Here is a 26,565-nt window from a genome sequence, read left to right on the forward strand (position 1 = left end):
TCATTTTTCTGATACAGCTGTAAAACTAATCTGAAAAGTTTTCAAAATAAATCACTGTTTCAAAATGTATAGTGTGTACCTTCTAAAAATGAAACCTACATCTATCTCTGAGTTGTGAAGAATATGTATTAAGGTTATAACAACCAAGAAGAATGCACTTTTATGTAGAAAACCATGATTAAATCAAGTCTTCCTGACTAGTGATTTTAAATCAATTTGATTTAAATCAAATCCACACTGTCTGAAAGCCCAACATACCATCATACACACTTTAGCTGCTTCTAAAAATTAAAACATAATGGGATCCTTTTCTTCATACAAGACAACTGCCATTGTTCCCCATTTCTCTAGGCATAACTACATTTTAGAATAACCGATAAGAATGCATATTGAACCACTAACTCCTTGAGTGCATATTCACTAGGGAAAAACTCTCTACGCTCCCCTCTGATGCACTGAAAGCGGTCACCAGAGGCCTACATGAAGGGAGTTGGTGGTCTCTGTCTAGTTCCAGTGTGCAGACATCCACATCAGAGTTCGTTTTGTGACCATAGTTGACAATAGTCAGAACCTTTGCATGTAAGGTTTAGCACAGGCAGGAGAATTTAAAAAACAAACAGGATAATAGACAGCTCTATCACCCCTAGATGCCCATGTCAGTAATAGAACGTTGTTGTTCTTCAGTATTTATATGGCTCAGTGCTGCCAAAGTGAAAGCCTCTGCTCCCCATGCTGTCCCTGTTCTTGGCGAGGGGGGGGGAGACTTCAATCTTCATGGCAAGCAAACCACTGCTAAATGCATATGATCTTATTTTAAAAAAAAGTATATTTTTGTACACTATAGCTCAGACAAGTCACTCATACTAGTATATTGGAACCTCTGTGCAATGCTATTTCACCAACAGCACACAGTATCCTCTCAATACAAGCGCACAATGGTGCTTCCTGGCGGCCAGTCCTAAAATCCTTACTTAGCCAAAACTGAAGTCAATGGAGCATTCCTTGGCCCTATTCACACTAGTTATGCAAGTGCATAGAAAAAAGAACCTGCCGCACCAACTGGCAGGAGTGATCCTTAGTGATCACTTGTAGATCTTCACAATGCACAGGCCTCCTGATGAAACTACCTCATATAAAGAGTCAATAATTGACCGTGGCTCCTAGTGTTCCATCTTATCTCAGCTTCCCTACACTTAGCAAGACAAACATCTAAACATCGCTGTACATCCATACCCCTTTTTGCAGCTACCCTGCATGGGCCGACCTATAAGTCACCATGAAAGAGTCCCACATCCCTTGCATTTGTAAAATAACTGCCGTAGCATTCCCCACCAGGGCAAGGGGCCTTGCAAGAATTTTTCTAAAACACCACTTTATCTGAAAGCTGTTCTTGAAAGTTATTCAAGTGTGCCAAACTAAGCTAACAATTTCATTATTGTACAAAACAGAAATGCAGCCCAGGCTTTGAGGGGGCCTGGATGAAAGGCCAGGGGAGAAACAATGTGGGTGTAGGAACAACAGGGAAAATAAACAGTTTGCTCCGAGTCACATTTCAATGATTTGTGTGTGTTTGTTCTGAATTCTAAAGCCAGGGCTTCTGTCTTCAATTCAAACCTGAGCTGCTTAAGCTGACAGAGCACGGGGATGTCCTACCCCCCCATCTCAACTGCAAAAAATACACTTTCCAGGAAAAGTGGGTAGCTCAGGACATTAGTAGATACAGCACCTTTCCCTTCTGGCTCACCAGCAACATGAACTGGGTGACCACGACAGCTTTATCTCCTTGTGCTGTCAGATCCCAAGAACAAGCACTGGTTGGCAATTCAACTCAAGAGGCCAAGGACTGAATGGACCACAGCAATTGAGCTTCCCTCTGCCCTCCCCCAAGTCAGGGAGGAGAGACACTAACAGGACAGCATGGAGGAAGCTTACCAGTAGCTTCCAGTCCTGTGGATAAACTGAAATCTGGCATCTTTCACCAGCACTTAACACTTAATTCTAAAGATGACTGGTTAATATTTATATTAAAGTAATGCCCAGTGAGCCCAATAAGTGCCCCATTGTAGAGCCCTGCAGCAGGACCGGGATCCTACAAGTCTCGTGCTTCCATGTACTTTTGTTGCTGGTGAGCAAAAAAACAAACTGTGGTAATTTGCAGGAAAAGAATTTTTTTTTTAAATAAAGGTTTTAATACTTAAATTTAAGTGAGGATAGAAAGATTTGATGTCTATTATAACAGGAGTTTAAGTGGTTTTTTTTTTTTACATGGTTTAAGCAAGATTTGTTTTATTCTTTTAGTGGTAAAATTGTGTCTGAATTCCATTTATATGTATAATATATTAATCAACAGTATTTTGTTTTAAAGTAGCACGGGGGAAAATCTGTCTCTCTAGTGGGATATAAGGTTTTTCTGGCTTGCAGCAGGATAAAAGTGCAAGAAAATGTGGGAGCAGGAGCAGGGCCGGCTCTGGCTTTGTTGCCGCCCCAAGAAAAAAAAAAAAAAAAACCAACACCCTGCAGTGCGGCTGGAACCAGGGTGCAGGGGGACTCCCTGCACTGCAGACGGACTCCCTGCACTGCAGACGTGCCCTGGTGGTGGGGGGGGAAGAGAGAAGAGAGAAAAAGGGCGGCCAGGGCTTCAGCAGGGCGCTCGCCACGCCGCCCCGACCGCCGCGCCACCTGCCGGGAGGGCTCCGCGCCGCTCCGGTCGGTGGGGAGGGAAGGACGCAGGCTGCCCTGCCAGCCTTGCTGCAGACCAGGCACCGTCTGGAGCAGACGAAGCGCGCAGCCTGCTCCCAGCGGGGCGCTCCCCTCCTCCGCGCTGCCGCCCCCTACAGGGCAGCCAGAATGGCTAACAAAAACAAAACAAAACAAAAACAGTGCCTATGCCGCCCTACGATTGGGTGGAATGCCGCCCCGTAGAATCTGCTGCCCCAAGCACGAGCTTGCTCGGCTGGTGCCTGGAGCCTGCCCTGAGCAGGAGGGAGAGGATATTGCAGGGCGAGATGGGAGCGGGATTAAAAAGATAGTCCTGCACAGGGCTCTACCCGCCACTGTACGAGGTGCTATACATATAACCGAAACAGTCCCTGCCCCCAAAGATTTTAGAATCTAAGAAAATATGGGTAGGAGGGGGAAAGAGAATCAAGTGGATTAATTTTAAGGAGTTATAAACCAGAAGTGCTGCTGTTAGATTTTCACTCATGAAATATATCAGCTCATTTTCAGTTACAGAACTAAACTTGAATAGAATCAGAGAAGAACAAAGGGCTTGTTACAAACTTGATGTAAACAGGTGCAACTCTGGAGTTCAATGAAGTTGCACTGATTTTATATCCATGCTCAGCACAGTCTGTATTTGACAGAACACTGCAAACAGAGGAGTTTGCAGGGGACAGTAAGGTGGTTGGCAGTTGTCAAATGGCCTGACTACTGGGAAGAATTTTCTTCACAAGGTTTAATTGTCAGGAAGCATTAAAGTCAGTCAGGATTCAGATATAAAAGGGTTTTATACAAACAAGAAGAGAGGAGGAAAAACCCTCACTCAAGCTTGTCTGCATTACGCTTATAATTCTCCAACCATTGGTGGTCCCACTGGTGCAACGGTAGCAAGGGTGGTGAGTATACCCACTCCTGGGATTACCAAATTTTTTAATTTTCCTATTGTCTAACCCAGTTCAGAGCTGGCCTAGATAAATAGTAAAAATGCTAGCAGCCAATCCATACTACCATTCCTCCCACTGGTGATAGCAAAAATGACCCTTATTTAGAACACTCACTTTAGTCTTCACCAGAAAAATCATTCCATGTGTGATGGGTTTCTACCCACACGCCAGACGACAGGTGTGGAAAATGCTGGTCTTTCTGTTATGTACAGAGTCAGAGTTATCACTTTTACTTCCATTACAATGCCTAGACATCCAACCAAAATCAGGGCTACAGCTAGTCAGAAAGGAGTCCCCCCCCCCCACCCACTTTCAGCCAAAAGCCAAAATATGTAGATTAAAACTAGTGCCATGATGGGAGTTATTGTTCAGGTGATTTACACTATCATTCTTCTCTATAGGCCGGGCTCTCTAGGTAGACCACATCCCCGTGCACCACTTACTCCTCTCTTAATAAGTGGAGGAAATGCACCATGGGAGTCTGTAGCAGGGCGGTCACCCCACTCCAGTGCGGAAGGGGTTAAAAAACAGCCCTGGGTAGCCAATCAGAAGCGGGCTTGAGGCAGCCAATCAGGACCAGGCTAGGAGTATAAGCAGGCCTAAGGGAGGAGCTGAGTCAGAGTCTCTCTAGCTTTGGAGAGAGATGGACTAAGCTACTTGAAGGAGTGAAGGGTACCTCGGACAGAGCAGTGCTGGGGAAGGGGCAGGCTGAGCTGGGGAGCTCAGGCCTGGCGACCTCCCAGGCTGAGGCCTGACAGGAAGCCCTAAGGAGGTACTGGGGCTGCATGGGAATAGACAGAGGCAGCTGGTCCAACCCCGTTGCCAATGATGAGTGGCCATTACAGACTGCAGACTGCCCCAGTGAGCGGGGGCTAGATGATGACTGGCAGTAGCCACTGAGGCAAGGCAGGTATAGAGGGTTGGGGGTTCCCCTGGGAGGGGAGACCCAGAGTGTGGGGGTACTGCTGGGGCAGAACCCCGAGGTAAAGGGGCACCGGGGTCTGAGGCAGGTGAGCCACTGGCCGGCAGAGGCCGCTCCAAAGCTGAAAAACAGTTACTTCCCAGGACGACCAGCAGGAGGTGCCGCACCAGTGAGTCTCGATCTTGCTAAAGAGTCCCTGGCCATGATGAGCTACATAGTGCAGTCAGAGAGCTCAGCTCATGAAGGAGAACGACAGTATAAGGTACACAAACTACAACTACGATAAGTTGCTACAGCACTAATTTAAAATCAAGATGTTTCAGGGTTTGCCCAGAGTGAATTTTCCCCACAAAAAGTTCCCCACAGAAAGCAAGCTTTGTGTGAAGAGTGTCTTTAAGTAAAAAAGAAAAAAAACGTTTAGATGGAAACATTTCTACCAGCCCTAATCAAGGCCAAACCAAGAAGGGTTGGGCAGGAAGCCTTTGAACAAACAGGTTACTCTGACACCTCAGTTGTTCGCCATCTACCCACTGGTTCAAATCATGACCTACATGTAGTACAAGCAGCAAAACTACAGAAAGGAACGACTTAACGACCTAAATGGGTGATGGACCTGAAGATCACATATGTAAACTTGGTACTGGCTGCTAGGAGAAGAGTCTCAGCACATAATGGCATTTCAGTAGGTTTAATAAGACTCCATTTCTTACAGTATTGCTAATGAAGTACTGCAGAATACCCTATCTGCCTGTTTGTGAACAATGAACCCGATTTCCCTAAACAAAACAATGGTTTAATATTTTTATACACAGAGTGACCATATGTCTGGTTGTGGTCAGGACAGTCCCCTTTTTAAGCCCTGTCCTGTGTGTCCTGATTTTTTTTGGCAAAACTGGGCATTTGTCCCACTGCTTTTGCCAACTGATCATCAGCAGGAAATCTGTCTTAACTGTTTCCATATTGTTTCAAAGATTCAGCCAGGTTCATTCTGCATAAAATCAGTTATTAGCAGAGACTGAAATTTCTTAATGTTGTTAGGACTTTAACACCAGATGCACATTTAATCATAACAATTTTCAATCACTTAATACACATTTTAAGGTTATGCATCATAGGACATAAGTTTCCACTCTTCTTCAGAGACTTGCTTACACTGAACTTTACTGAAGCATGCAGCATGTATGCAGTACTGTTGGCAAAGAACCAACCTGGGGTGACTCAACTCACAGTGAAGTTAATGAGAGCTTTTACGCTGAACATCAAAGGGAGATGGATCTGACTAAAAGCGGAGATCTCTCTTCTTGCAACACAAAGCCAAGTCTGTAGCCTGGTTATATACAAGAAATAAAATCTGGACAATTTAGAATGATTCCACAAGGGAAATCAGAGTGTAAAAAGGAGGGACAAGTTAGTCATGTCACAAATCCAGATTAGGGCTGTGTAAAACAAACATAAGAACAGCCATACTGGGTCAGACCAAAGGTCCATCTAGCTCAGTATCCTGTCTTCCAACAGTGCCAATGGCAGGTGCCCCACAAGGAATGAACAGAACAGGTAATCAAGTGATCCATCCCGTCGCCCAGTCCCAGCTTCTGGCAAACAGGCTAGGGACACCATCACTATCCATCCTGGCTAATAGCCATTGACGGATCTATCCTCCATGAGTTCTTTTTTGAATCGTGTTACAGTCTTGGCCTTCACAACATCCTCTGGCAAGGCATTCCACAGGTTGACTCTGCATTGTGTGAAGAAATAATTCCTTTGGTTTGTTTTAAACTTGCTGCCCATTAATTTCACTTGGTGACGCCTAGTTCTTGCGTTATGAGGAGTAAATAACATTTCCTTATTTACTTTCTCCACACCAGTCATGATTTTATAGACCTCTCTCATATCCCCCGCCTTAGTTGTCTCTTTTCCAAGCTGAAAAGTCCCAGTCTTATTAATCTCTCCCCTTATGGAAGCTGTTCCATAGCCCTAATCATTCTTGTTGCCCTTTTCTGAACCTTTTCCAATTCCAATATATCTTTTTTGAGATGGTGTGACCACATCTGCACACAGTATTCAAGATGTGGGTGTACCACAGATTTATAGAGAGGCAACATATTTTCTTATTATCTATCCCTTTCTTAATGATTCCCAACACAGTTAGATTTTTTTTTGACTGCAGCTGCACATTGAGCGGATGTTTTCAGAGAACTATCCACAATGACTCCAAGGTTTCATTCTTGAGCGGTAACAGCTAGTATAGACCGCATCATTTTATATATATAGTTGGGTGGGATTATGTTTTCAAAGGGGGAATTACTTTTCATTTATCAACACTGAATACATACATACATGCAAGGCATACCTGGTTTAGGTTTGCAGCAAACTATTCGCTCTGACCATGTTTGATAAAAAATTAATAAAGTTTCCTATGTAAAGTTGGGCCAATTTATGCATCAAAATAATTCAAAAGGTTGCAGTGTCAGCAGGAACCCAGGTGAAATTTAAGAGTTTCAATTTGGGTGAGAAGGTGAAGGTAAAGGTGAATCCGCACAGATCAAAACGCAAACATTATTTTGTATTATCCCCTGCTCCCACACAAATTGCCAGGTTTCCCACAGAGCTCATCCTACTACTTTAAGATCTCAATCCTGGTATCATAGCCAATTCAACTGTGAAGCGTGGTTTCTTCAGACAAGGGAAGAACTCTTGGGGTAGGGAATGTGTTTGGAAGCTCTCCCTAAACTACTTGGGAAGCTAAGGGACAAGAAATCAAGTTGGTGCAAACCCCCTTCAATACCGTGCTGGTGTTTTGATTCATTCACATGCTGAACAATGCCTTGTAGTGCCACCAATTCCTGGGAAAGTTGTTTTTTCCCCGGCCAGACCAATCCCGAGCAGTCAAATTTATCCTGGAATAAGCAGGTGTAGAGCCATTGAAGCCAATGGTCCTTAGGCCTACAATTCCACACCCACCCACCAGAATGCCTGTTGGGGTGTGGGGGGGGGGAAACAGATGATAAACAGCCATTCAGAGAATAAGAAATAACAGAGGCAAACTTGTCTGCATTGACTATCCCACACAGTAGTAGTCCTGGGGGCAGAGACGATGCTCAAGACAACCCTTCTTTAAAACAGAGTTAACGTTGAAAGAGTTTGTGTGTGTACATGTACGCCAGGCACCTCTCACCAGCAAGAGTTTCTCACTCCTGTTCGACCTCAGTGGGGAAAACAGACAAGACCCCTAAAGAAGCTTTGTGCATTGCAACAAAGGTAACTTCTCAAATCAGAGGGAGGGACCAAAAAAGGACAGGGTCAAGTGAGGAGTAGTGATCAGAGTCAAACTTGCTGGCGTGGGGGTGAGAAGAGACTGCACCAGGGGCGGGCAAACTTTTTGGCCGGAGGGCTGCATCGGGTTTCGGAAATTGTACGGAGGGCCGGTTAGGGGAAGAGGAGGAGGTGGGGGCCGGGCCACGACCCCCTATCTGCCCCCTCCCCCTGGACTCCTGCCCCATCCAACCCCCCCTCCGGGACCCTTGCCCCATCCATACACCCCCACTCCCTGTCCCCTGACCACCCCCGGACTCCCGCCGCCCCATCCAACCCCTCCTTATGTTGTGTGGGGCTAGGATTGTCCCATCTGACAATTTGGGAGGTGGGGGTGGGACAGTGAAGAGCTCCCAATACAAACTAAATTTGCCACTCTTAATCTATCCTACAAGCTCATTTGGAAGCACATCAGCAGCCTGTGAAATGCATAAAGGGGAGAGACACAGAAGTAAAGAAAGGAGCAGACCTCTTAATGTAGGCCAGCTCTAGCGCATTCCTGTAAACAGTCCCAGATTGGTCTCTGTGCAACCTATCTAGGTACTTACATTTCATCCCCACCATTATAGTATCTGAGCAACAAACATTAAAGCATTTATCCTCACAAATGTTCTGTTTTGTGGACCGGAAACAGAGGCACAGAGAAGTGAAATGCCCAAGGTCACACAAGGAGTCTGTAGTAGGCCCAAAAACTCAACACAGGTCTCAAGTCCTATTCCAATCCCTTAAACACAAGCCCACTTTTTATACTCTAGGGTTTTTTCTCATCAAGGGCTCGGATAGTGAGGCTTCCACCATCTTGCTTAATTTTGGATGCATAGCACCTTCCATCTAAACAGCCCAGAGCACTTTTATAAATGTTACACTATTCATAGAGCTTTATGAATCAAGGCTGGACAAAGCATTAGAAATACCCTGTGAGGAAGGAACTAGACCAGTGATCATCAGACTGAGGCTCAGGAGCCACAAGTGGCTCTTGAATGCGTCTCCTGCAAAGCTTTGCAGCACATGATTTAATTAACCACCAATCAGGATGTTTTTACTATGTTATTAACCAATTAAGTTATCAACCTGCACTAAGTTATTAACTTATCTCACACACAATTTCCCATCATACTGTTTGAATATGAACATGATGTAGTATAGCCAGATACTACTGTGGCTCTTTTGGGTAACGTTAATCGCTAAATAGACTCCTGAACCACTGAGGTCTCAGTGTCACTGGACTAGACAATTTAATAGGTAATTTCTAACACTTACTTCTATAATAAGCCTCAGGCCCCCACCACCAAGAAATAATATTAAGCACTTGAGCAATTTGAGTGTTTGTAATCGTGCCTGTGCAGTAGGTAAAAGTTAATCCCCCCTCCCCTTTCACAGATGCTGAAATTAAGGCACACACCAGTTAGGCAACTCATCTAATGTCAGAGCAAGTCAGTAGCAGACCCAGGATTGGAACCCGGGAGTCTCAACTCCCAGTTCTCTGCTCTGTCAGATACACTTCTCACATAAGGCTGGGGGTCCCCAGGCTGCAGTGCAGGACTTGAAGAATTACAGCTTTCCCACTGGAATTTCAAGCATGTTAAGAAATATATGGACAGCTTTGCAATACATATGTTTAAGTCATTTTCTGTTATGTTGATCTCACTTACTTTTAAATTACAGAAAAAACTACAGAAGGTTACTTACCTTCCATAACTGCTGTTCTTTGAAATGTGTTGCTTATGTTCATTCCAATGTAAGTGTGCGTGCACCCCATGCACCGCTGATGGAAAGTTTTCCCTCAGTGCTATCTGTCCGTTGGCTCTGGTGCTCCCTGGAGTCACACCCTCATAGCACTAGTATATAGTGGCCTGCCACCCCACCACCGCTCCAGTTCCTTCTTGCCGGCCAACTCTGACAGAGGAGTAAGTAGGGTGGGTTTTGGAATGGATATGAGCAACATCTCAAAGAACAGTTAGTTACAGAAGGTTAGTAACCATTTTTAATTTGAGTGCTTGCTCATGTCCATTCCAATGTAGGTAACTCCCAAGCAGCTGAGCAAGTGGGGGATTCGGAGTTCACGAACGTGCTGATTGTAGCACCGCTCGGCCAAAGCCAGCATTGTCTCTAGCTTGTTGGGTGATGGCATGGTGTGATGACGAACAGGTTAGCACCCTACAGATATCCTGGATTGAAACTTGAGCCACCAATGCCACCACCGATGCTTGAGCTCTTGTAGAGTGGGCTGTGAGCCAAGGAGCTGGGACCTTCGCTATGTCATAGTATATGCGGATCCAGGAAGTGATCCACGATGAGATTCTCTGGGCCGAAACTGGACAGTCCTTCATTCTGTCCGCAATGGCTATGAACAGCTAGGTGGTCTTCCTAAAGGGTTTAGTCCTCTCTATGTAGAAGACGAGCGCATGCCTCACATCCAGCGAGTGGAGTCTCTGTTCCTCCTTGTTAGCATGTGACCTAGCATAGAAGACTGGTAGGAAGATATCCTGGTTACTATGAAACAGAGACCACCTTAGGGAGAAAGGACGGGTGTGGCCATAGCTGCACCTTTTCCTTGAAAAGACAGTACATGGTGGCTCGGAGGGAAGAGCCCAGATCTCTGAGACCTTTCTGGCAGAAGTAATGGCAACTAGGAAGGCCACCTTCCAAGACAGATAGAGGAGGGATCAGGTTGCCAGTGGCTCGAATGGGGGTCTTGTTAGGGAATACAGCTGTCTCAGCCCTTTAAGAAAATAGCCACAGATTGATTTTGAGAAAACAGACCATCCCCTAACCCCAGGATGAAATGCACAAACAGCAGCTAGATGAACCCTTATGGATACACCGTCAGACGCTCCTGCTTTAAGTGGAGTAGGTAATCTAGAATGAAGGGCAGTGATGATTCAGTAGGCAAAACACCCTTCTGCATCGATCAGACTAAGAATCTCTTCCACTTTGCCCATTCTGATGGATTCAGGCATGGAGTTTCCATGTCATGCGGTGAAGAGATTTCAAGTAATGTAGGAGACCATGGTCTTGAGAGATCAGAACCGGGAACAGTGGCAGTTTGATCAGAGTGTCCAACGAGAGATCTAGAAGAGAGTGATGAACCAGTGCCGGTGCAGCCAGGCTGGAGCTATCAGGATCAGCTGTATCTTGTCCCTTCTGACCTTCAGCAGGACCCTGTGTATGAGAGGACTAGGAGGGAACATGCAGAAGAGGTGGCCCAACCAAGGGAAGAGAAAGGCATCATAGGGCAGCCCCAAAGATTGAAGCCACAAGAGCTCAGTCTCATGACTGCTGCAGAAGCCCTGGAGATGGCTGCAGAGTCTGCCGCGTCCAGAGCTGCCTGGAGGGACATCTTGGCCACTGCTTTGCCTTCCTCCACCATGGCCAAAAACTCACCCCTAGATTCCAACAGCAGAGCTCCCTGAACTTTACCATTGCAGTCCAGGAGTTAAAATCATACCTCCCCAGGAGAGCCTGGTGGTTGGCAATCCTTAACTGGAGTAGACCTTTCTGCCAAAAAGATCAAGTTTTTTGGCACCTTTGGCATTAGGGGATGGCTCTTGCTGCCCTTCTCTCCCTTTCATTCACCGCCAAAACCACCAGTGAGCCCAGTGTTTGTGTTGGGGGGCAGGATGGAGGTGTATGAAAATACCCCTTGGGTAAGAAAGTATTAAAGTATTTCCTCTCCAACCTCTTAGCAGTACGTTGGAGGGATGCAGGGGTCTGCCAGAGCACTTTTATAAGCTCTAGGATGACACTGTTCAACAGCACGGCCACCTACAACAGTACTGAGGCCACTAAAATATCCACTAGAGGGTGGGAGGATTCAGAGATCTCCTCTGCTTGTATGCCCAGGTTCTGGGCTACCCTCCACAGGAGTTCCTGGTACACCGTATAATCATCCTCGGTGAGCGCCGTAGCTGTTCCCGCCACCACCTCGTCGGGGGAGGAAGATGATGAGGTCTGTACTGGCAGGGCCCTGTGGTTCTCCCTCTGCTCCAGATGGGTCCCGTGAGAGCGAGTCCTGCAGCTCAGTAGTGGGCTCAGCACCGGGGAGCGATCCCCGCTCTGAGGGGTATGGCAGGGGAGCATGTGCCTCTGATATCACAGAGAAGGATCTCCTAGACTGGGACCCCTCGATGGGCTGGAATGCACAGAGGTTCCAAAATGGCCACTGCAGGGGCTTTTGCCACTGTGCCGATGGCCATATTGCTGGTAGCATGCCCCGACTCATGTCCGCCACAGGGTGCTGCCAATTGGAGCAACGTCTGCTCCTGCACGAGGCATAGGACTCTGCTTCCGAATCAGAGTCCAAGGAGTTGCTTCTCAGTGACCAAGGTGGGGCGGTGCCAACCAGTGCTGAACAGGAGTGCCATGAATGAGGGAATCTGTGCCATGACGTCATGGCCAGCTTGCCCTTTGCCGGTACCGACCTCGGTGCCATGGTGGCCCTCTGTTTTGATGCTGTCGCTGACATCTCCCAAATGGCCAGAGATGATAGCACCAGACGGGAAAGGAGGTCTCTTGCTGCTTCAAAAGCCTCTGGCATTGACGGAAGAGCCAGGGCAGTTGCACCACGGTGGCTCTCCCTAGGCACGGAGTCCAAAGGTACTGGACTAAGCGGCACCCTTCCTGGGGCCGGAGTCAACGGTGCCGCATGCCCCGTTGATGCCTCTGAGTGGCCCAGCATGGATCGCACTCTACCAACGTCCCTATGGCCTGCAGATCTTGGGGTTTGGAAAACACTCAGGTCCGTCTTTTTCTGTTTTTTTCTTCAGCACCGGCAATGGTGAGCTTCCCATACCAGAATTGACTTCTGCATCAGGAACTCACGTTGGTGCCAGGAATCCCATACTTACAGTGGAGAGTCCTTTCTCTGTGCCGGGGACGCAGAACAACACTGCACCTCCCTCAGAGATGCCAGGGCACTTCTTACTGACATAGAAGTACACAGTGCCAATTCCACCTAAGTCGGCTCCGAAGAAGGATGGAGCACTGCCTCCATAAGAAGGAACTTCAATCTAGTGACCCTGTCCTTTTTTGTCCTGGATCTGAAACTCCTGCAGACCCTGCACTATTCTTGCATGTGGGCCTCTCCCAGGCACTTATGGCAACTCTCAAGCAGGTCACTAACTAGCATCAGTTTGTGGCACACCACCCATTGTTTAAACCCTTGGGACCGAGGCATACCAGATGCCCAGGGTGGGCTAGTCCCGCTAAGCATGGAATGCTACTAACTATACTACACTACTTAGCTAAAAGCTAATCTAATCCTAACGGTAACTATTTACAATTATTTTACAGAAAAGTCCACTGAAGAGGCACTTGCAAAACAAAAGAGATGAGCCCAAGTTCCAGTGACTGTCACAGGCAGTAATAAGGAACTGAAAAGGCGGTAGGCCCCTATATACCGGTACTACGAGGGTCCAACTCCAGGGGGCACCAGAGGGAAAACTTTCCAGCAGTGGTGCACATGGCATGCGCACACCTACATTGGAATGAACATGAACGAGCACTCATTAAAGAAAGTTCTTCTTTAGGATAAAAGTTGGGAAAGATCCATCAAAACATCCAGTCCAACTATCTGCCATGTGATCCCTAGAGTGCACATTCTAGCATTTGTCTAGACAATGGAAGTCTAGGCTTTTCAATACTTTCTAAAGGGAAAGCTGATCTTTTCAGTCCTGTTTCATAGCATGAAGGGTATGTAGTAATCTCTCTCCCAACCAGACAAGGCCCAAACAGAGAACATAAGTGTGGCAAAGACTCAAACAAGAGATTTGTGCCAAAAGCTTAAGATGCCATGGGACTCATTCCTTCAGGGTAAGTGATTCTCTGACCTCGGTTTCATGAGTCTTTATTTTAGATGTAAATAATTTTCAGCAATATAAGCGAAGCAACACAGGCAACTTTGGGAATGAAAGGAGTGATATCTCAAAATTACAAACATTGAGAGGCGGTCTTTAAAAATATATATATATTAGTATAATATAGTTTACATGACACATAATCCCACTGACTTCAGAGGGACTGCCTGGGGTGTGAATCAGTACAGAATTTGGCCCTAAAGCAATATAAATTAATCCCCACAGATGGGGTGTTTTTTGTTTTTGTTTTGAGTTGTCATATATAAACAGGTGCCTCAGCTGGGACCTTGCATGCTAAGTTTCAGCCCTCTAGCAAGCAATAATTTTCCTGTCTGAATTATAAAACTCTGAAAAGAAAACCCAATCAGATTTGGAGCCGCTGCCACAACATAAAAACTACAGCCATGCAAAGCCTATCCCACTACAATATGCATGTGTTTGTGTATATACACGCAGCTGGCTATTGTTCTATTTGGGGAGCAGAGGGGAAATGAACCCTTTTTCAAGAGACCTAATTAAATCCAGTTACAAGAGCTATTCAGATCCAAGAGCACCAAGTATTTTTGTGAGGTGGGGAAGGTATAAACTGACTCCTAACTCAGGCAGCGATCTTTTTCATTGTTGCCTAAAAGTCTCATTTCTTAAGATTACAGTATTTCCACATGGTAACAACAGTACAAGTAATGTGACAGCTTCTTTCCAAGAGATCACAGCAAAGGTTTTAAACGGGGCTCTGGGAGGTGTGTGGGGGGGGGGGAATATGAGGGGATGGAGTTTTTTTAAAATAGGGAAAAAAAAGTGACCTACTTCTTTCATTATAAATATCAATGCAAAAGGTAATTATAGACCACACTTCCTGCTGCAATCACAGCTGTTATTTACAGTACTAGCAGCGCACTGGGACAGAAGCTAATAAATTGTTTAATGGCCTGGTTTATCTACTGCCAATTTCAAATTCTGACCAAAATTAATCATCCTTTGCACTTCTATGTGAGGATGAAAGAAACAGTACATAATCTGTAGCAGGAACCCAGAAAGATGGTGAACACAAGAAGGGTCTAGGGCAGGCAGAAGAAGTCACCCAGTGAAGCAGAGATACAAAATACCTTCATCTACTGCTGTTTTCCTTATTAGGGTAAGTTCTTTGATCAATGTTAGGACATGACTCTACATTCGCTAGTTTTACATGAGGCTGTATAGCGGTTTACCAATGGTAACTTATCAATCTTCAACGTCCTTGCTAAATGGTACTGCAGGTCACATTCACTTCTAGGGTTGAGCATTATAGCTGTTCAACAGCACAAAACAAGGCTACAGAAGAGGAAATAAAGAACACTGTATCTCACGAACTGCAGACTGTAATATACTTAAAGCAGGAGGACATCAGATATCACTGCTCTTTTGCAAAATATGACGCACTCTTAATGGCCTCAAATAAATGACTAAAAGATGAAGCTCTTTGGGATGATTATACAAAAGGCATTATATAAAAACGTAACTGAAAACAGGGTTAGCATTTTAGGAATTTATAAGCCATCTTTAAACAATTTAGCAAGTTGCACTGTAAATAAAGCTATGGATACCTAAATTACTCGAAGTCAAACATTCAGAAGGGACATTTCATGTACTAAGGCAGCGGTTCTCAAACTTCATTGCAGCATGACCCCTTTCTGACAACAAAAATCATTACCGCCCATGCAGGGCTGAAGCTATAGCCCGAGCCCTGCCACCCCAGTCCTGTTGCCTGACTTGGGTTTCGGCTCCAGCCCCAGGTGGCAGGGCTCAGGCTTCAGCAAGTCTAACTCTGGTTCTGGCAGCCCCATTAAAACGGGGTCACAACCCAGTTTGAGAACCAGTGCACTAGGGGGGTAAGTTTTTTGTTATTGGACATCATGACAACATTACCACAAAGAGCCTATTGCCATCAAGTCTACCAAGGCGAATCAGAGACAACCCAAGCCCAAATAGCTAAGGAGTCTTTGCTGAAGAGACTTTATGAGCAGTTCAGAATACAGCTGATCAATAGCTTTACGTGTGCCACATCTGGACTCTATAATCTGCACTGAAATTTCTGGCTTGTTTTTGGGCAACGTTTAAGGTTTGATATATGAACCCATAAGTGGTCTGGGACCTGCTCAGCTAAAACACTCTCTCCCTACATCATACTAAAGCATTGCAATCCTCTGAAGTGCTTCAGATAATGCTCTGAAGGTCCAGCATATAGGACATTAGATTGGGATTTAAGAGACCTCTATTCTATTCCCAGCTCTGCCCCTGACCCGCTGTGTGACCTTGGGCAAGTCACTTCACCTCTGTTTCCCCTCCGACCCAGTCTGTCTTGTCTATTTAGACTGTAAGATCTTTGGGACCATGACTGTCTTACTGGATGCACATACAGGGCATAGCAGAGTGGAGCCCCAATCTCTGTTGCAATACAAACCAACACAACAGCCCCCTGGGTTTAACCACGGGATAGGGCGCTTTCAAACAAAGGGTGGAACTTTGGTCCAACAGAACTAGTATTGGGAACCCAGTAATCTGCAGATTCTCTACCGCACAGATTTTTCCATTCTTAACAGAGCACCTCTTCTGCTCTTGAAAGCCAAGGAACAGAAGTATTTTAACAGCAAGGGGAGATATCAGGGTGGAATTATCCAACTAGAAGGACCTGAAGCCAAGCGAAAGGAGCCTTTACGCAGAGGTCTGTCATTAGGGCGAGGGCATAAACATATTTGGTATTATTGGTGGAGTAACACACACAAGTTGCTTCCGTTCCCATCACAGAACGTTTTATTTAGCATGACTAGGAGACGGTTAGAGGAGGTTTTAAAATTTACAGAGCTGCCAAAAACGTCAAAATTAGTGCACAGCAGGAGTTCATAATAAATCCACTCAAGCAAACCACAGAAAGGTCGGGTTTTGGGTGAAACCAAAATAAAATGTAGAGATCTACTAGCAATTACACCCAATACACTTCCTGTCTATGCATTAATCTTTATTTTGTTTGGGTTTTGGTGTGGTCGAGAGAGAGAGAGAGAGAGACTGAAATTTCTGTGGGAGACGGATTACAGCTACTAATGTAAAGGGCTCTGATTCTTTATCTGTGTTTAGGGAAGTATGCACTAAAAATGTCACTCTAAAAGGTTTTTGTTTAAAATCTGTTCCTGTGTTCACAAAAAAAATAGCTAAAAACTATCTTTGTAACCCGTCTGTATTTAAAATCAGAAGTGATATAGGAAGGATACAGCTGAAATTAGTATTTTATTTCCTGCAACTAAAACTCAGTGCTCCACTCCATCAATTTTCAGTGAACCCTAGGAAACCAAGCTTTTAAAGAGTACACTTTATGCAAAAAGGAAGACTGAAAGCAAGTAGAACAATGAAAGACAAGGAAGTTTGCTCAGAGGAGACATCTGGGAAGGTGCAAGGAGCAACCAGGCAAAAAGGAAAAACAAGCACAAAGATACAAATTCATTCAAACAACCATTGAGAAATTCATGTGCAAAAAGCAAGGACGCTGATCTGGCATTTATATCATATACAGCATTCAAAGAGTTTTTGAAGTGCTTTGTGATCCAATATTTAGTCCCCATCCTGTTTTCCCCCAGCCCCTTCCAACACACATACACAAACAATACAAGTAGCACATACTATAGTTAAGACTAAGGCTATGTCTACACCAGAGACTTTAAGCAGCACTGATGCAGCTGCACCACTAAGAAGTGGATAAACTCTTTTGATCTGAATAAGCTTTCCTTGCATTTGAGTCCAGAAGGTAGGTATCACCCACATTTTACAGAAGGAGAAATACAGGTAGAAAGGAGGGGAAATAACTTATTCAGTGTCACATTGAGACAGTACCAGGGCCAGAAATAGAGTTTTGGTCACTCAGTTGTCAGTCCTGTGCCTTAGTCATAAAAAAGAAAAAAAAATCCTTCCTCCCTATGCACAACTAATGGCCATTATTCCTGGCAGTAGGAGTCAAGCAGGAAAAGCATGAAACAATTCTGTTTCAACAGCAGACCCGACAATTGCCTGCATGATAGGAGCATTTTCATCTTATCCTTTTCATTTCCCTCCAGCTTTGGCTAACAAAGAGGAGCCAAGCACAAATGAAGATGCATTTTTGGCACTTTTTTTATCATGAATAATTAATTGTTCGGAATTTAGTATCCATTTTTATCACTTTTAACAGTGATTTGATTTTTTTTTTAAGTTATCAGTGCATCTCAACACAGCTGAAAATTTTTCTATACACACTGAAGTGCTCCTGGATTTATCCAAGCTGAACAAGTCACTCCCAGATTGAAAAGGGAACCTCCAACGCTGAGTGAGTCTATATTGTTGAAATGAAGTTAAGCAGGCGATACAGTAAGTGTAGATGAAATTGCACCTAGACTTTACTCAGAAGGTCAAACTGGAAACTTGTTGAAGGCCACACCTATGTGGCACATAACAGGGCAGACAGTAGCAAGAATAAGGGCAACTGCATTTATAAGACCAAGGTGTCAGCAGGCAATGCTGTATCATGATCCAGACAACTGACAGGAAATATAGGTTCCAGCAATGAACATGCAATGATTCTCTTCCGCCCGAGCTGAAGTCTTCACAGACTGTCCCTCAGTATTGGAGAGGTAGTCTGCCAGCCTTTGACAGTCCTTGAAATGGAGAGCCTCATGCACAGACACATGCATGTGCTTCTTAGGGGCATACTGTGTACACTCTCTTTGGAGAGCCCTCACTGCCTCCACGCACACTCTGCTCAAGACCCAATGCTATGGATGAAATTCCTTTCAGAGCCCATCAATGCCACTCCTTAATTTGCCCCGAGGGGTTGCGGGGGGTGAGGGGGGGGGGGGAGAGAGAGTGTCAGTATAGAGCATCAAACCACACACCATGGGGGGGCGGGTCACATGCTGTCTTCACAGCCCACTTCTGAGGCAAATAACTCACCCTAGATCTACAATAACTACGCTACAATGGTCCCCCAAATATCACCTGTACTTTAATCTTTAGGGGCTTCAGAACAAGCAGCCAGCTAAACAATGCTCCTTTAATCAGGATACATTTGTTCACTGGCAGGTACCTGAGGTCCTCGTGGCCCTCTGTAGAGGATGCAGACGAGAAAGCAGCCAGAAACACTGATGCACCAAGAGATCCAATTAACTTGCTGATCCTGGTGAGGTGCTAACATCCCATTAACATGGTAGGTGCTGAGTGTGCACAAAGGTATGATAAGCAAAGGAAATAGAACACTTCAAGGAGAAAAAGGATGTTGGTGCCTACATGCAAAGGAAGTGCTTGGAACACACTTACTATCCAATCCCAGCATAAGAAGCAATGTCAAGATTACATGTCTAAAACTGATCATTAAAGATCCATGTTGCTTTTTGTCAGTTGCTGCCCTGACCACATCTCAGCTTGGGTAACCACATTCTGTCTTCATTAAAATGCCCCCAAGTCATTTCTGTTGTCTACAGAGAGCCAATTCAGACCAGGTCCAAATAGAGCCGCTCCAGCCTACACCATTTCTTATTTGCCCTCGTATTCTTCACCTACTGTTCCTAACTTATGCATCTTGCTGTGCAATTGTTAAGCAGAGGTGGTAGAATTTCAATAGTGGGTTTAGTGATCCCTATAGTTCAGGCTGCAGTGTGTAAAGCATGTCAGGATCCATTCAACATGAAATAGGATTCCTTAGGGCTTGTCTATACTTACCGCGCTGGTTCGGCGGCAGGCAATCGAACTTCTGGGTTCGATTTATCGTGTCTAGTCTGGACGCGATAAATCGAACTCAGAAGTGCTCCCCGTCGACTCCGGTAATCCTGCTCGCCGCGAGGAGTACGCGGAGTCGACGGGGGAGCCTGCCTGCCGCGTCTGGACGGCGGTAAGTTCGAACTAAGGTATGTCGACTTCAGCTACGTTATTCACGTAGCTGAAGTTGCGTACCTTAGTTCGATTTGGGGGTTTAGTGTAGACCAAGCCTTAGATCTGTTCATCTCAGGACAGTATAACTTGCCTCCCAAAGATACAGAAGATCATATAATCACTTAGGCAAGGACTGGTTGTAGGGGCTCTGCTTCCTTACCACACAAAACAGGATCTCAGCACACTTCAAACATTTACGTTTGACTGCACCCCCATGAGTTGGATAAGAATTTTTCCTTCATCTGAGATAACCTGAGGTTTGCGCTAGGTTTGAAGGAAAACCTGTGTGTGGGCCAGGAATAGAACCCAGGACTCCTGACTCCTAATCCTGTATTTCAATCTCAACTAGACCATCCTTTCCTGATGCAGGGGACCACGAGTTGGGGAGTTTACTGTTTACAAGCCCTGTATAAAAGTAGCCTGAGAAGTAACTCACAGGCACAGCTCCCCCAGTGGGATGAAAGCATGCTGCTAGGACAGCCACAGGTCTCCCAACAGAGAGACCTTCCTTCTCTCCCTGCAAGTGTCTGCAAGGGCAGAAAAGTGGAAGAATTGATTTGAAAAGGGGAAGGGAAGAAAAGGAAAAACACAGTTGTTGACTTTTTATAGTGTTTAGTTAATGAAGCACAAACTGAGCACAAGCTGGTGTGTTCTATATATCCCATCTGTTTGGTCTTCAATCAAGCTATTACCCATAACCAACACTTTTCAATGCAGACCTATCTGCATGCTAGCAAGCTAGGAATGAGTTCAGACCAGGAACACCAGGCCTGATATGCTTTCCTATCACACACTGCATCATTGCTCCCCTTCCGAAAAAATCTCAGACTAGATCAGTGGTTCTCAACCTGTGGGTCGGGACCCCAAAGTGGGTCGGGACCCCGTTTTAATGGGGTTGCCAGGGCTGGGATTAAACATGCTGGAACCCGGGGCTGAAGCCAAAGTCCGAGCTCTGCCCCTTCAGCTTCAGCCCTGGGCGGCAGGGCTCAAGTTTTGGCTTTAGCCATGGGTGGCAGGGCTCAGGTTACAGCCCCACTGCCATGCTTCAATCCCCCTTCCCAGGGTCGTGTAGTAATTTTTGTTGTAAGAAGGGGGTCGCGGTGCAATGAAGTGTGAGAAACGCTGGACTAGTGGAATAAGGGATGGATGGTTAGTTATAGGCAGGGCTGGTAGCACTGCCTATTAAGGTTGTGCAACAATTCCTCATGATAAGACCCTGTTATCAGTTGTTTATACTTTGCCAAACTAACCTTTCAGAGTGAAATTTTCCATGTTGGGTGTGTCTCGGACTGAATTTTTTTTTTGGAGAAGGACTCAGCCAAAATATCTCCGCTAGGAAAAATATGCTTTTCAATGGTAAAAAGGTTTTGACAACTTTTACTTTGGAAAGCTCTAGCACCTTCAAGCTTTGGAGAAAGGACTTGAAATTTGGCAGAAGTGGCTGGTGTTTCAGGGATGTGCTTTCTGCCATTCCTGGCAAAGTCCAACCAAATCTGTTATAAGCCTTTGTAAATTCTTCCCCGCCCCCGCTCCCCCAGGCACTTTGCACATGATTAGTTGACACTTCCTAGAGTCAAATATCCAAAAGCCTCAGAAGATTCTGTCCTCACAGAGAATGCTTAGGCGGCCCACTCTCAGCTCCTAGTGCTAACCGGACTGCACATGCATCATCACCACAGAGCAACTTAGCATTTTCCCTCCAGCCCAGGGCTAGAGGGGCAAAGCCAGATTTTCCCTGCAATGCCTGCTCCTAGATGCTCCAGTGTGGGGCTGAGCACTGGAACAGAGAACAGGAAGCCCATCTCTCCTGAGATCTTGATGAGACCCTGGTGCCACCCAGGCAGCATGGAGAAGGAAGCAGTCTGATTCAAGTGCCAAGGGGACAAGAGTCAGACCTAGGACAGTAGATTGGAACAAGCCGCCTGGGGCAGAGACAAACTGGAGATTGGCAGGGGAGAGGAGCGGGGGTGGAGACTAGGGGGTTGTTTAGGCTTAAAAACAATACAGTGACACAGCTGTGCCACTGCAGCTGTCCTACTGTAGCACGTCAGTGTAGACACTACCTATGCTGAAGGGAGGGGTTCTCTGTCACTTAAGTATTGACCTCCCAAAGAGGTGGTAGCTACACCAACAGAAGAATTCTTCTGTTGACCTAGTGTTATCTACACTTGAAAATTAGGCTGTCTCGGGAGGGGGGGGGGGATTTTTCACACCCAACTGACATAGTTAAACTGACCTAATTTTCTAGTGTAGACTAGGACTAGGGTGAGGGGCAGGGAGGAAACAGATCTGACAAGGAGCCAGGGGAGAAGACAAGACAAATTGGAGGTGAAGCCTGGGTAGGGAGTCTAGGAATAGGGCCCAGTAGAGATAGGGAACATGAGTGGAGAGGACCAGTGACTGGAGGTCATTCTCTTCCTTTCTCCAATCCCTTGCCTCATTCATAATACACCTTCCAACTAATGAGGTGGGGGTTTTACAGTCTCCTTCACTACATAACCACAGCACAACTCCTGTACACTAAATGAAGCATGGGTCTTGCAGAAAAAAACAGTATGTGATTACGTAATTAAAGACTATCAATGTGTACTCAAAGGGGCCAAATTATGGTTGCATAGGCAACTTTAATTCCAGCATCCCTAACTTTTAAGGGCTTGACTTTTCAACCTTAATAATGTTCTGAACATAGGGGGCTTTTTGTGTGCAATATCATTTAGATTGCACTAGTGCCCACAGTGGGCAGTGAGAAGATCCCCCCTAACCCAAAGAGCATGCAGTTAGAGGTACAGAAGTCAAGAGATATGGGCTCAATTTCTAACTCTGCCACAACTTCTCTGATGGTAGGAAAGCTACATATGGACAGATTTTCAGAAGTATTTAGCATCTAAAGATGCATGTTCCTAGTGGTATTTTCAAAAGCCTAAACTTCAGGCATTTTTGAAAGTCTCACTAGGCACTTAGCAATACAGATAGCTGCCTAAATACCTTCGAAAATCTGTACCTTAGATGTGGTCTAGATTACTGCTTCGGTCTGGCTGTAACTCAATTTATTTCCAATTAACTTGAGTTAACAAATGTGCCTCTTTATGCTAATCTAGACACTCCATAAAAAGGTTTGTTCCAATTTGTTTCCCCCAGAGGTAACCAAATAACTTGAGTTACAACAGGACCAAAATCTGATCTATGCAAGGCCCTTAATCTGTGTTTTTGCTTTCTTGTCTGTACAGAGACTAGGATAGATACCTTAGAGGAGTGTTGGAAAACTGAATTAAATTATGCTTACCATTCATTTTAGGATCTTCCAATGGCAAGTGCCAAGAATTATTTACAGGGAAAGCTGGGATTCAGATTTAATCGGTTTTGAACCAGCTTTCCTACATTGAGGTTATAGATGCAATCAACCCATATTAAACAAGTGCAGGAAACCAGTTTACAGAAGTCATGCCAGCTGCATGTCCAGTAATACATGAAACAGACGCTTCACAGAGGTATGAGGCTGGTGCAAACTCATTTAAACAGTACTGTAGCTACATTATGTGAAGTTAGGGTAGCTTCAAACCAGCACCACTAACAAAAATTTTAACTCTGGCAAATGAAGTGTAAAAATATAATTAGGAAGGCCAAAAAAGAATTTGAGACCAGCTAGCCAAAGACTCAAGAAGTAATAGCTAAACACACACACACACACACACACACACACACACACACACACAAAGAGTGAGTGAGTGCATCATAAGCAAGAAGCCTGCTAAATAAGCAGTGGGGCTACTGGATGATCGAGATGCTAAAGGAGCAGTCAAGAACGATAAAGCCATTGCAGAGAAAACTAAATGAATTCTTTGTATTGGTCTTCATGGCTGAGGATGTGAAGGAGATTCCCAGACCTGAGCCATTCTTTTTAGGTGACAAATCTGAGGAACTGTTCCAGATTGAGGTGTCATTAGAGGAGGTTTTGGAACAAACTGATAAATAGTAATAAGTCATCAGGACCAGATGGTATTCACCCAAGAGTTCTGAAGGAATTCAAATGTGAAATTACAGGACTAACTGTGGTTTGTAACCTATCATTTAAATAAGCTTCCGTACCAGATAACTGCAGGATAGCTAAGGTGACACCAATTTTTAAATAGGGCTCCAGAGGAGATCCCGGCAATTACAGGCCGCTAAGCCCGACTCCAGTACCAGGCAAACTGGCTGAAAATATAGTGAAGAACAAAATTGTCAGACACATAGATGAACATGATTTGTTGGGGTGGAGTCAACATGGTTTTTGTAAAGGGAAATCATACCTCACCTGTCTACTAGAATTCTTTGAGGGGGTCAAACATACATGTGGAAAAGGGGGATTCAGTGAATATAGTGTACTTAGATTTTCAGAAAACCTTGGACAAGGTCCCTCACCAAAGGCTCTTAAGTAAGCGGTCATGGGATATGAGGGAAGGTTCTCTAATGGATCAGTAACTGGTTAAAATATAGGAAACAAAGGGTAAGAATAAATGGTCAGTTTTCAGAATGGAGAAAGGTAAATTGTGGTGTCCCCCAGGGGTCTGTATTGGGCCCAGTCTTATTCAACATATTCATAAATGATCTGGAAAAAGGGGTAAACCGTGAGATGACAAAGTTTGGAGATGATACAAAACTACTCAAGATAGTTCAGTCCCAGGAAGACTGCAGAGAGTGTTACAAAGGGATCTCACAAAACTGGGTGACTGGGCAACAAAATGGCAGATGAAATTCAATGTTGATAAATGCAAAGTAATGCACACTGGAATCCCATAATCCCAACTATACATCTAAAATGATAGGGTCCAAGTTAGCTGTTACCACTCAAGAAAGACATCTTGGAGTCATTGTGGATAGTTCTCTGAAAACATCCACTCCATGTGAAGTGGCAGCCAAAAAAAAAAATCTAACAATGTTGGGAATCGTTAAGGGATAGATAAGACAACAGAAAATATCATATTGCTTCTGTATAAACCCATGGTACACCCACATCTTGAATACTGCGTGCAGATGGGATTGCCCCATCTCAAAAAAGATACACCTCTACCTCGATATAACACGAATTCTGATATAATGTGGTAAAGCGGTGCTCTGGGGGATCAAAGCAAGTTTGATATAACATGGTTTCACCTATAACACAGTAAGATTTTTTGGCTCCCGAGGACAGTGTTATATCGAGGTAGAGGTTTATATTACAATTGGAAAAGATTCAGAAAAGGGGAACAAAAATGACTAGGGGTATGGAACAGCTTCCATATGAGGAGAGATCAATAAGACTGGGACTTTTCAGTTTGGAATAGACACGACTAATGGGGGATAGGATAGAGGTCTATAAAATCATGATGGGCATAGAGAAAGTAAATAAGGAAGTGTCATTTACGCTTTCTCATAACACAAGAACTAGGGGTCAACAAATGAAATTAATAGGCAGCAGGTTTAAAACAAACCAAAGGAAGTAATTCTTCACACAGTGCACAGTCAGCCTGTGGAACTCTTTGCCAGAGGATGTTGCGAAGGCCAAGACAGGGGTCAAAAAAGAACTAGATACATTCATGGAGGATAGGTCCATCAATGGCTATTAGCCAGGATGGGCAGGGATGGTGTCCCTAGGCTCTGTTTGCCAGAAGATGGGAATGGGCGACGGGATGGATCACTTGATCCCTGTTCATTCCCTCTGAAGCACCTGCCATTGGCCACTGTCGGAAGACAGGTTACTGGGCTAGATAGACCTTTGGTCTGACCCAGGATGGCCGTTCTTATGTTAAACTGGGGGAATCATTCCTATGGCAGCCTTGTTTATTTGTGCTGGCAAAGGACAATTTGTGAAGCCATGAAGAAGTGTTGCATTCTCCTTAATGGATACACACATACACAAGAGGACAGAGTTAATATTGCACATGCAGCACTGAACTCGGACATGGCCTGATTTTTGCGCGCACACACACACACACACACACACACAGTTGCCTGAACATACTAGCAATGTCTTTAAAAAACTGAATTACTACAACTCAGGGTAGTGCTATAAAATGTAAGTGGATGTTCACATCACAAAATCACCAACAAAATCTCATTACTGTAACACTTTTCTTTAAGATCTTCATTATTTATTAATATTACAATAGCATCTAAAGCCGCGTTTGTCAAATGCCGCCACAGTGGCTGCATGTGGCAAGTATTTTAGGAAAAACTGTCAGAGCAGCCACCGGCACTCTGAGGCCACCAAAAAAATTGTTGAGAGAACCCCTTATCTAAAGGTTCGGGCTCGACTGTGCACAGCACTCTACCGACAGCCCGGCAAAAAATTTACAATCTATACAGAGAAGACGAAGGGTGAGAGGAGAAACTGAGGCACAGAAGTGTGACATGACTTGCCCAATGTCACATAGGAGGTCAATGGCAGGGCCAGGAACAGAACCCAACAGACAGGAGTTCAGGTCTAGTGCCCCATCCACCAGATCACAGTGCCTCAGAGGCATCTGTAAAGATTCTACAAAACTTCTGAATCTATTTAAAGCAGCTTTTGCAGAGGCAGGTTGGGTGAGATTCAATTTACTGAGTCAATTCATTAATTGCCAAGTATGTGTCATTGTGATTACTGTGCATGCACTTTTGACTGGCATGCACACACACGTATTTGTAAAAATCTTCCATTGTATTGATTTAAGATATTTGTAATGCAAGTAAGTACATTTTATTTTTAAAAATAAAAAAGTATTTTACATGGATGCATCCCTTTAAAATATGTGGGTCTGATTCTGCTCTAGGTGGGGTAAAATAAAGAGCAGCTCCATTAAAATCACTGGAATTATACTTGTGCAACTGGGATCAGGATGAGACCACCTTACTGTGAAGATAGCACTCACCTATCTATGCCCAA

The 26,565-nt window shown here is 44.8% G+C and overlaps 1 protein-coding gene across 1 annotated transcript in view; it reads right to left on the minus strand.

The window, feature by feature from the left end:
• The window catches only part of PTPRA (protein tyrosine phosphatase receptor type A), a 245,300-nt gene that overhangs the window by 177,446 nt on the left and 41,289 nt on the right, over positions 1 to 26,565 (minus strand). The gene's annotated exons all lie outside the window — the stretch shown is intronic.

This window comes from Malaclemys terrapin, chromosome 5, assembly GCF_027887155.1.
Source record: "Malaclemys terrapin pileata isolate rMalTer1 chromosome 5, rMalTer1.hap1, whole genome shotgun sequence".
Lineage (NCBI taxonomy): Eukaryota > Metazoa > Chordata > Testudines > Emydidae > Malaclemys > Malaclemys terrapin.